The sequence below is a fragment of the Rattus norvegicus genome, chromosome 13, assembly GCF_036323735.1.
Source record: "Rattus norvegicus strain BN/NHsdMcwi chromosome 13, GRCr8, whole genome shotgun sequence".
In the NCBI taxonomy this organism is placed as follows: domain Eukaryota; kingdom Metazoa; phylum Chordata; class Mammalia; order Rodentia; family Muridae; genus Rattus; species Rattus norvegicus.
The window spans coordinates 41317534-41329718 of NC_086031.1; the positions used below are offsets into that span (position 1 = coordinate 41317534).

Below are 12185 nucleotides of genomic sequence, written 5' to 3' on the forward strand. Positions count from 1 at the left end.
GGGAATATAATAAGGTTAGCCAAGACGGGCTGTGTGGTTTTAGGTTTAGCAGGAAATTGGGGAGGTGCCTGGGCCTCCTCTGAATTGTCAAGAGACTTCTTCAGTCATCCTGTTCTCACCAAAGGCCCAGTGCCAGGAGAAGCAATTTACAAATTATAGCTCTGCATAGTAGTAGGCACTATCCACATTTGGAAGTTTCTAGTGCTTTCTTAAGCAGGTTGAGGGCTAGGTTCATTGGGCCTGAGACTTGATTTTGGATTTGACTAGTTGCCATGCCAGCTTGCCTCTCCACTCATACAGGCACTCGATTTCTCAGCCTCCTGAGCCATTTTAGAGCAGACTCACCAGGCTGCCTTCAGTTCTGGCTGAGGAGCTGCCCCTGAGATGTCTCCAAGCGAAGAAGTTCAGACCACGTATGTTGTGGGTCCCTTGCTGGGTATCAACTTCATCAGAGCAGGAAGGGCACCGAGGTCCGGGGAGAGCAGGAAGCAGCCTGGTGAATGCTGCTTATGTGTGTTCGTTCTAGGCAACTCTCATCTCCCCAAGTTTCTGAAGCATGACGCAGTTGCTGGGAACTGAGAAGCGGTTTCTGGGAGACATGGTCTACAGAGGTTCTCAGAGACAAGCATGACTCCAGTTTACCAGGACAACACTAGAACGTGTGTGTGTGTATGTGTGTGTGTGTGTGTGTGTGTGTCTAAGTGCATGTACATGTGTGTGTTGTATGTACACATGTATTGCGTGTGCATGAGTGTGTGCATGGGTGTGTGTGCACCCATGAATGTGTGTGTGTATGTCTATGTGCATGTACATGTGTATATGCGTGTGTTGTGTATATGCATGTGTTGCATATGTATGAGTGTGTGCATGGGTGTGTGCACCCATGAGGGTGTGCAAAAGTATGTTACATGTGTGAGCACATGTGTGCACATGCATGTAAATGTGTGTGCATGAGTGTGTGCATGTGCACATGTGTGTTATGTGTTGCATGTGCATGAGTGTGTGCACAGGTGTGTGTGTGCACGGGTGTGTGTGTGCATGCCTGCTTGCATGAGCATTTCTAGCAGAGGCCGCAGCATTCACCTCAGGCAGACATTATTCCTCATGATATCATGTACCCCACTCCCAACCCCCTTTTTAAAGACAGGCTTTATTTTTTACCTGAAACTTACCAAAGAGGTTTGTCTGGCCAGTGAGCTCCAGGGATTCCCTCTGTCTCTGCTACTTCAGGACTGGGATTTTGAACATGTACCAGATATCTGTTTTTTTTCTTTTTTTAATGCAACTTCTGTTGACCACACTCAGCTTTTTGTACTTGCAAGGCAAGCCCTTTATTGACTGTGCCATATCCTGAACCCAGCAGATGTCTTTATTAACAAAGGAAAGGACAAGGACTTTTCTCAATAAATATTAAGTACCCAATTCACAGGAGGGCTCAGAGCTCTTACATAAGGACTCTACATCCTAACAGGAGCTGAGTGTAAGGCTGGAAATCAGTGCATGTGAGAATGGGAAGATTCTGGTGGAGACAGCAAGAGGGTTCTCTCTGCCTTTGATGGAGGAGACCAGAGTCCCACTTTGCCTTGGGCCCATCCTATCCTCAACTGCTAGACCATCAGGATCTTGAGGCATATGTCTATCTCACTGGGTAGCTGTTCATATTTTGAGAAACAGCATCTTACGCAGCCTTGGCTAGCCTCAGACTCGCCGTGTAGCTAAGGATGCCCTTGAGTTTCTGATCCTTCTGCCAGTACCTCCTAAATGCTGGCATTACACGTGTGCACCACCACGCCTGAATGACACATTGCTGAGTTGGAGCCCGGACTTTCCTTTACACATGCTAGATAAGCATTCTAGCCACTGAGCCACATTCCCACCCTTAGTGGGACAAAATCTGCATAGCTTCTGTGTGTCCAGTTCTCTTCCAGTTTCTTCGAATTAGTATTCCACAGGTTTGTGCTGGTTAGAGAGCTTACTGTGTTGAAAGAGACAGAGACATCTATGTCATTCTAGTAATTGACTATGGTTTTTTTCCTTATATGGGATGATTATGTTGACTGCTATATGAGTTTGAGGTTAGCCTAGGGGTAACCCTGTCTCCAAAAGCAAACAAAAAAACCAAACAAACAAACTATTGCTAACATTTTAAAGTATAGAAATTTAACATTGCCTTTCTGGTGTTAAATGTAGTGTTTGTGTATGACCAGAGGGTGATTGTCTGTGTTTTTCTCAATTTGAATTTTTGAGACTATGTTTCTCACTAAACCCAGTGCTAAACAAATTTGGCCAGACAAGCTGACCAGTGAACTTTAGGGGTCCTTCTGTCTCTGGGGTCACAGCTTTCTATGTGAATACTGAGCGTATGAACTCAGGCCCTCCTGCTTGTGTGGGCAAGTACATTGGAATTGTAGCATCTCTTTGGCCCTGAGTTTTCTGGAAAGTTTATGAAGTCTGGCCATCCCAAGATGTTTTTACTCTGGTTACTCCATGACTGGAGCTGACAAGAGGCTGCCCTTCTAGATAGATCACATTGACAAAGCTCCCTTCTCTTCTTTCTTAGACCCTTCCTTGTACCGTCATTCACTGACTTGCGTATGGTAAGGTGGGTATTTTAGTAAATTCTCTAGTTATGATCAAGGTTGCCTTTTTTTTTTAACCTGGCTCTGGACTAATAGGTTAGTAAACGTGAAGAAAATGAGAGCCATTCTTGTGTCTCACACATACCCAAGGTGATTCCATGCACATGGGAAACCAGCACTGCACTTGACCTCCACACCAAGAAGCAATGAATTAAGGTGACTGCTAATCTCACCCAACTAATGGAGGATGTCACCGAAGGAGTTCAGGGTTCATTACACTCATAGGCAGGATCCGGCTACTCTTCTAAAGCCACACCTAATGGTATATTCACAGCATGTTTGCTAAGGTGTAATAAACTCCCCCCAGGTCCTCCTGCGTTGGTAGCAACATCTCAGTCAGTGAACTGCTCACTACAGTCATTTTTCTTTCCTTGTGTGGGGTGACTATAAAATCTGTTTAAATTGGGAGCTAAGTCCAGTGGTCATAAGGCGTGAGTGACACTGATTCAGTTTATTTGAAGGAAGAGGGAAAAAAGGTAGAGAGAGAACAGTTAAAATTAACTTTGGTGTTTTTTTGTCTGTTATTATGTCTTCATCCACCAGTCATCATCTCTCTGTAGATCAGCAGTCCTTGCTGCCCACTCCCCGGCTCCCTCCTGTCAGGATGTATTCTAGACTGTCCATATCTTCCTCCTGGACTGTTACAAAACCCAAGTAGCTAGCAAATCAAATTCTGATCTTTTCAATGAGAAGTTGAGGAAAAGAGAGACCCAGCCACCGTGTCCTTCTGCTGGGTACAGAGGGATGATTGGAGATGGGTAATATTTATTCCTCTCGTCGGGATAATCAGAACTGCTGACCAGAAGCAACGGAGGAGAGGTTTCTCTCACCTTACATCCTGGGAGGGATGCAGTCCATCGTGGTGGGAAGGCACCAGAGCAGGAGTGTGAGCTGGCCGGTCCCATTGTATCCACAGTCCGGAAGCAGAGTGTGCTCGTGACGTTGGGTGGGGTTATAAAAATCTCAAGGCCCACGCCCATGTATTTTCTTGTATTTCCTCCAGAGAGGTTCTACCTCCTAAACTTCCACAGCCTTCCCAGACAGCACCACCAGCTATTCAGACAGCCAATGAGGCAGGAGCATTTAATGCCCAGAGCAGTGGTCATGTCTGACTCTTCTTACCCTGGTCTGTTTGGTTGGTTGGTTGGTTTTGAAGTGCCCTGAGTTTGAGATCAAGCTCAGGTTGTCAGACTTGGTGGCAGGAGCCTTTAACCATGAGGCACCTACCAACCCTGTTTATTGAGACAGAGACGCTCGTATTGTAGGTTAGCCTTGGACTTCGTTATGTAACCTGATTATAGCCATGAACTGCTGACCATCCTTCCTTTGCCTCCCTCCCTCTCTCCACATTCTTGGAGGTGTGCACCACCACACCCAGTTTACATGATGCTAGGACTTGAATACAGAACTTTGTGGATGCCGGGCCAACGCTCTTAACCACAGAGCTCTGTGCACAGCCCTTTCTGTTTCTATCTTTTTTTTTAAAGGGCGTTAAATAAACTCTATCTTTACATGTATGATCGCCCATCACCCTTTGTGCCAGAAGAATCTGGAAGAGGAGCATTGGCCAAGAACTAGAGCTGGGCATCACATGACATTGAGAAGTGGACTGGGCACTGATGCTCAGGAGGGTTTTGACTGTGCTGGGTACCAACGAAAACCATTTCTCTCCTCAATGGTCTGCTGGTTAAAGGCAGGATGCATTAGGGAAGCAGGTCGGAGTGAAAAGATTAGAGGCGCTGCCAGTTTCTCTTGAGATTACCTTCCATGTAGCAAAAAGTTACACTATCCCAGCAGAATTCTCTGGGCATGTCTTGCCGCGTCTTTAAAGAGAAAGTATTTTTTAAAAGAAATGAAGACTATGAGTTTCTAATCTACGAGTTTTCTCTCTTCATTTATCAGAATACAAAGCTTCACACTTGCGGGGAGTTACATCTAGAAAAGGGTTTTAAGCAGCAGCCGGAGCGCACCTGTCTACTCCTGGCATTCGGAATCAAAGCAGAGAAAAACATAACCAAAGAAATTTCAAGTGCGCGAAGGGAACTGGCAATGTGATCTGATCTCATGCTTCCTTGTGAACTAAAGGCACGCTACAGCATATGCCTTTAATCCCAATGCTGGGAAGAGAGAGGCAGGAGGATCCCTGGGATTTGCTGGCCAGGTGGTCTCACCTACATGTCGAGTTCAAGGCTAATGAGAAACTTGTTCAGATAGATAGATCGATTAGATAGATAGGTAGGTAGGTAGGTAGGTAGGTAGGTAGGTAAATAGACAGACAGACAGGTAGGTAGGTAGATACATAGATGGATAGATAGATAGATAGATAGATAGATAGATAGATAGATAGATAGATGATAGATGGATAGATGGATAGATGGATAGATGATGGATAGATGGATAGATAGATAGATAGATAGACAGACAGACAGACAGACAGACAGATTAATTAGATAGTCTCTGCTGATTCCTTCACCTACTATCCAGCTTCTCTTCTTCAAAAGGCTTTACTAACCTCTCCTGGTATCCATTCCTGGTTCCCTGAACCGGAAGGAAGCCAGATGACAATCCTGCTATTTAACTGTCTGAGGAAGTTTCGTCCAGATGGGATCTCTTCACAGATTCCTGCCTGTGCCTGATGACTTATGAGCCACGATCTTTTATTTTTTTTTCCATATACAAATTTTCCAACTAGATTTGAGACTTTTTATTAACATGGATCAATCATACATAATTTTCATCATCTTTCATTCATATATATATATATACATTTAACACATATAAAATGAATTTTGACCATATTCCCTCTACTCCCCAGTACCCCTCCCCTTAGCTCCCATTTTTTTCCAACTAGACTCCTTTTTACTTTGTCTTGAATATGCGTGGGTGTTTCTGCATGTGTGTATGTGTATGTGTGAATGTATGTATGAACCAGAGTTTCCTTAGGGTCGCTTACAGAAACACAGGTGATGTGGTATTTATAGTAGCATGGCCACCTTATCAATGGCTATACCACTGAAGAAAATGTCTCTTCCTTCCCTATTAATTATTAATTTCATATTTATCCTCCAGAAGGATGTAGCTTTATGAGCCCTTCCCTCTAGAAATCATTAACTGCTTATCAATACGTAGTACTCATGAACCTATCATTAACCTCCCATGATCCTTGGGGATGGGGCCCAGTTGCTGCAGCTGGGCATCTTTAGCCCCAACACTCTGGGAAGCAGGCATGGGCCATCGCTGAGTTCCAAGCCGGCCTGGGCTAGACAGTAGGCATTTGGGTCCTACCATATGTGGCAGGTGAGACAACTGCCTGTAACTCCAGCTCCTCCAGGTTATCCTGTGGTCACCTCTGGCCTCTACAGACTCATGGAGCATGTGCCTGCCTGTACACATAACACATTTAAAACTACATCTTAACAATCCTCAAGAAGAAGAGAGGCCTATGAACTACCTTCCCGGAAAACATTAATTATGCAAGCCCCTTCCCCATAGCCACTTATTAATCTTTAGGAAGGAGTGGGTCCTTATTCTGGAGGAATAAGCTCCCTCTCCCAACAACTGTTAGCTGCCTATCATTTCTCATACATGGGTGGGGCCTCATGAGACCTTCTCCTATAATAACCATTCATTGCCTGTCAATCCTTAGAAAGGGGTGGTGCCTTGTGAGCTCCTCCCCTAAGCAACTGTTAACAGCTTATTATTTCTCAAGGGAAGGCAGTCTTATGAGCTCCTTTCGCCCTCAGGATGGAGTATCGGCCAGCTTCATCTAGCCTGGGTGACAGCCTAAGAATGATCTAAGACAGTGAGACTGTATAGGTCAGTGCTACAGTTCTGGGGCTTCAGTCTCTCATCTCTCTGGGATCTCTAATGATTTAGCATAGCCCCTGCTGCCTGCCAGTTAACAGGACTGGTAACCAGCTCCAGAGGTCTTCTCTTTTCTCCTGCTCTGCTCTGCTCTGAAACCTGTAGGTTGCTGACCTCGAGGGCCTTCTAGGTAAGGAGGGACCTGTCCCTGGTTAGGTGGTACCTTTCAACTGGGGCCATTGGCTTTGAAAGCCATCATTTGGCCCCAAGGGGAGACATTTTCCATTGTTTGTCATAGCTCTCCAGTTATGACAGTTCTGGTGGTGACTAGTGCTGGAGGGGGGGCTGGAGTTGCTAACCACTCACCTGACAGTGAACATGACACCCTCCCCAACAAAGTGATCCAGGCTGCAAATCTTCCCAACCCTGGGGCCACCGTGGATTAAAGGTCTTTATTTCAGGCTGGGGGATTAGAGGGCAGGGCTCAGTGGACACCACCTTGCACACGCATGAGGACCTGAGTGTGGATCGCACGTACGCATCTGGCAAGTATCTCAGCATCCGGTAGGTGGAAGCACTGAGGCCTGGGACACTTGTCAGATTGGCAGGCAGGTCTGGAGAAAATGCCTAGCACCAGCCTTGAGCCTCCATAGGCGCACATGTCTACACTCATATTTTTTGTCTTAGTTCAGGTGTAGACAACCTGTGGCCTGCAGGCCCTGTGCATCCCAGAATAAGCATGTATACAACACAATTCAAAATTGAATATTTTTTGCATGGGTAGGGGGAGGGGATGAGACAGGATTTTATTTGTGTAGCTTTGGCTGTCCTGGAACTCACTCTGTAGACCAGACTGGCCTGGAACTCATAGAGAACTGCCTGACTCTGTTGGGATTAAAGGGGTGTGTCACCATTGCCCAGCTCAAACTGTAAACTTACTTAAAATACTGTAAGATTTGTGTGTGTGTGTGTGTGTGTGTGTGTGTGTGTGTGTGTGTGTCCCGATTTATTTTGTAACTTATTTTCTTACAAAGTATAGACTTTGTAGATGATGAGGTCTGTTGCTGTGTCAGAAGGTTGGGAATGTTTTCAGAATTCTCGAGGCTGCTGTGGTTTCACTTAGTGTGGGTGGGAAGTTCTGTCGAGTGTGAATAATTTATGGTTCTTGTGAGTGGAACTCGTGGAACATGGGGCAGTTATAGATGACAGGGTGGTGACAGCTTCGTGCTCTCCCTTGCCTACCTTCTAGTAAAATGTGTACCCAGGAGGCTACAACAGAGATGAGATACTCATTCCAAAGTTGCCCTGCCCTCTCCCTTCCCTTTGTAAGTGGAGGTCCACGGTGTGAAAGAGAAAGCAGAGGAAACCGGCAGGTATTGAGATCTTTGAAACATTGTATTTTAATTTTAGGTTACATTTATTTGTGGGGGAAAGGGAGAGCTGCTGGTGGTATAAGTGTCAGCCAGAGGAAAACTTGGGCTTCTTATTCCACTCTATGGATCCTGGCAATCAAGCTCCCGTTACCAGCCTCGGCAAACACCTTTACCCACTGAGCCCTCTCTAGCCCTGAAAAATCGATGTGAAACAAAATGTGAAACATTTGTGGATTCTCCAGAACCTTTGAAAACTCGTTTGGAACACAGTGTGAAAACCAGTAGCTTGGTGCTCTAGACTCAGCCCCTGTCACCCAGGTTTCACAGTGTTGTGTGGTTTTAGAATGTTCTGCATTTTAGCCATTGGAAGAGTAAAGCTACGAATCAGAGCTTTCGGGTGTTTGGTGTGGTTAGGCTTTCTTACCATCTCCCTGATGTTCTTTCCTTGTGGCTGTCCTTGTATGACATTGAAGACTTTTAGATTCCTTTCCTTGTTCATTCTCTGTTCTATAGTTTATATATGGTGTGTGTGTGTGTGTGTGTGTGTGTGTGTGTGTGTGTGTGTGTGTGCGCGCGCGCGCACACACACCAGAGATCAACCTTAGATATCGTTCCTTAGGTTCTGTCCATCTTATTATAAACTTCTAAAGAAGTTACAGTGTGTGCACACCACAGCACACATATCAGGGTCAAAGGATAACTTTGTAGAGTTGAACCTCTGCTTCTGCTTTTACATGAGTTCCAGGGATCAAATCCAGGATGATATGATTGCAAACCAAGCACCTTTACTGCTTGACTCTCTATCTCCTTGGCTTCCTGGGGTTTTTGTTGTTGTTATTGTTGTTGTTGTTTTGTTTGTTTTATTTTGTTTTGTTTTGTTTTGTTTTGTTTTTCTTTTGAGCTAGGATCCCTCACTTTCCCAGAGCTTAGACCGGCCAGGGAGTGAGCCCTAGGGGTCACTTATCACCCAGGTACCATTGCCTCTGGCTTTTTACTGTGGGTTTTAGGGAATCAAATCTAGGTCTTAATGCTTGCAAAACCATCGGAGCCTTCTCTCCAGCCCCAGAATTCCTTATCTTTGGATCCTCACAGAACCTATAGGAAAGTTGTTAAATAGTAGATAAGGTCCCTAAGAATTTCCCTTTGTATCCCAAGCAAGATAGGTTTTGCTACTCTGGGGACCTGGGAGGATTTATGCAGGAGGTTAGGTCAAGCCACATCACCACACTGGAGATGTGGGTGTGGGTTTCAAAGCTAACACAGGCAAGCACAGATGGTTTCAGAAATCCCAAATGTTATTGGAGAGAATGGAGATGAAGGCAGGTCTCTTAGCCAAGGTTAAAGATAGATAGGAAGCGATTCAGATCGTAACACGGTCCTGACAGAAGCATGAATTTGACTTAGTAGAGCAGGCGGTTGCATGCAAACTGTATGATGTTGTACATTGTTTGGTGTACAGTGTTGACCAGTGGAGCTTCTGGGTTGGTGCTGATTTTACTGCTGAATGAATTAGTATCTCTAGCTTTAACTGCGCTGTCTAGGGCAGGGATTGATAAAAGAGATGGGACCTTCAGAGACATTAGGCAGTTGTTTGAAGGACTTGCTTGATCAGTGTGATTCTCACTCACTGCTGTGAACTGGGCAGCTTCTGAAGTATTCTCACCCCAGTAGCCTCTGCCAGGCAAGCCACCTGGGGGAAGGCTATGGGGTTGATGCTGGGGTGCTAAGAGTGGCCACGTTTGGGAAACTGGAGGCAAATGGTGGCGTGACTGTTCCATTGCTAGGCCTGTGGTCAGCCCTTCATGATGACACAATGTGGTACTTTCTGGACCATGGAAGATGGGGAAAGAGGCTGCTGCAGATAGACCCAAGAGGCCTATAAACAGAGCTATACATAGAGCTCCAATCTCCACCTTCGGATTTCTGATCGCTGTTGGTCTGAGTTCTTTCTATTCCATGTCTGTTACTGCTGATCATCAAGTCCTTCCTTGGAACCAAGACTGATGGTGTTCTTCTAAGGCCTCTCTTTATCCTACTATGACTCTGAGATATGAGGGTGTCTTCTAGGTGAGACACCCCACCCAAAGTCAGGACTTCTGTCTTCCTAATGCAAATCATGGTGGGTGAATGCTGGCGTGCTTCTCTGTGTGTGCTGACAGTTTCTGTTATTGCACAGTTTCCATTCTATGAGAGTGGAGACCGTTCCTGGAAATGCTACAGTTGCGTGTAGCATTTACAGATGACTAGAGCCATCAAGTGCTCTGAATTTCCTTTAGCTAAGACTTTGGACTCCAAATGTGTACCTCCCTGAGTGTGTTGATTCTTTTTTTGTTGCTGTCGCTAGACAATGCTTTGCTCATGGTCTGTCATGGGGGAGGTCAGGGTGGCAGAAACCTAAAGCTGCCAGTTGCAGTCCCATCCACAGTTAGGGGGAGAGAGCAATGGGTGCCAGCTCATTTCCTTCCTTTTATACAGTCCAGGGAACGGTTTCACCCACAACTAAGATGTCTTCTCACATTGATCAACATAGGACATAATCCTCCTGAGGCCCAGCTCCCAGGTGATTGTGCATCCTGCCCTGTTGACAGCGAAAAGAAGCTTCTCACTGAGCTGGAATAATTTCAACTAGTCTGGCTTAGCCATCATTTAAACTCTAGAATATACCATCTCAGTGGTTCTGAAGGGTCAGAAGCCTTCAACCTTCTCTCAGAACCATAGACCTCAGCTGTAGTTCTTGTTTGTGCCTTTCCTGTGACTTAAAACCTGTTATGGTCTCCATCAACCTCTCCGGTAGGCACAAGTGAGAAAGGAGAGTGGGACTTCCTGTCTGCAAGTTTAGAGGTAACAGTGTCAGCAGTTCAAGTTCTGTCCTAAAATAGTCAAAGAAAATTTCCAGAGTGCCCCCTCTGAGTTTTGGCACCCCACTAAAATGGCCTGGGAAAGTCCCCCTCAGATCTGAGGTGAATATGAGAGTAGGTTATGTAAAAGGAAATGCTGTTTTACATACTGGGGAATGGCTTTCAAAGTGTTAGCCCCTTGAGGGTGGAGGCTCCATCTTGTTCACACTTAGTCCCCAGAGCCTGGGGGCAGCAAGTGCACACTATGTAAGTACTTGCAAACCCCATGGAGAAAAGAATAATGGGGGATCCCATTCTGCTGGCCAGCATTCGGAAGGCCTCATACAGTGCCATTGTTCCCCCAAGACGTAGCCATGTAGCCCTCAGAGTTTTTAACAGGTATGGGTGTTTTGCCTGTGTGTTGGTCTGGGCATCATTTGTGTGCTCTTGGAGGCTAGAAAAGGGCATCAGACCCTTGGAGCCATCAGATACTTTATTGTTTGTGTCCCCGTGATCATTTTTGGTCCTTGACTGCCCTTTTGTCTTTCTTAATTTCCTTCTGTCTTTGTTTCTTTGTTTGTTTCTTTCTTTCTACTTATTTTGTATGTGTGTCATGTGCATGTAGGGCATGTGTGTTCAACTATGTATGGGCTTACACGTATGTATGTGAAGACCCAAGGTTGATGTCATCCTCCACTAGATTTATTGTGGCAGAGTCTCTCAGCTGAACTCAGAGCCTGCCAGTTTGTTCCGCCTTTGCTAACGAACTTGCTTGGGGATCCCCTTTCTCGGTCTCCAAAGTGCTAGGGTACAGGCGGTTTGCCTACTCAGCTTTACCTGTCTGGTCCTGTTTATACTTGCACAGGGCATAAGGTCTTTACCCACTGAGGCATCTGGCAGCCACCCTCTCCCTTGAGGCAGGATCTCATGGAAATCATGATAGCCTAGAACTCCTCCTGTAACCAAAGATAACCTTGAATTCCTGATCCTCCACCTACTAATGGGCATTGTGGGGCTTTACACATGCTAGGAAGTATTGTACCAGTTGAGCTGAATCTTCAGGCCTGTTATTGATCTTCTCTGGCACACCCATCAGCCAACCTGCAACTCCTCCTCAGGCCTTCCTTGCTGCGAAACCCCAGTAGGGAAGGAACACTGTGCTGTTATGAGGTGGGAGATGAACACATTGAAAGTCTGCCCCTTGAACTTTTCACTTTGCCTCATGACGGCAGTGAAAGTGAGAACCACAGAGAAGCAACCATCTGGGTGCCTTGGGCTTCTGTGTAGCAGGCATTGGAGCCTCTGAGGTGCAGCTTCTGTTTCAGATAGCTAAGGCAAGGGGCTGGAAGGTGAAGCTTGCTCATAGAACAGATACTGAGCGTGCACCCTGGCTTTGCGCTCAGACACCTCCAACATAAAAGCTAGAACAAAAGGACAGCATCTGTGCCTTTGGTATCTTTCTCTCTCGGTGCTTGGGAGTGGCACCTGGCAGAGTCATTTACCCTGAAACAAAGATGGTGAAATTCAGCCAT

The 12185-nt window shown here is 45.9% G+C and overlaps 1 protein-coding gene across 6 annotated transcripts in view; it reads left to right on the forward strand.

The window, feature by feature from the left end:
* Positions 1-12185, forward strand: part of Mgat5 (alpha-1,6-mannosylglycoprotein 6-beta-N-acetylglucosaminyltransferase) — a 288136-nt gene that overhangs the window by 89207 nt on the left and 186744 nt on the right.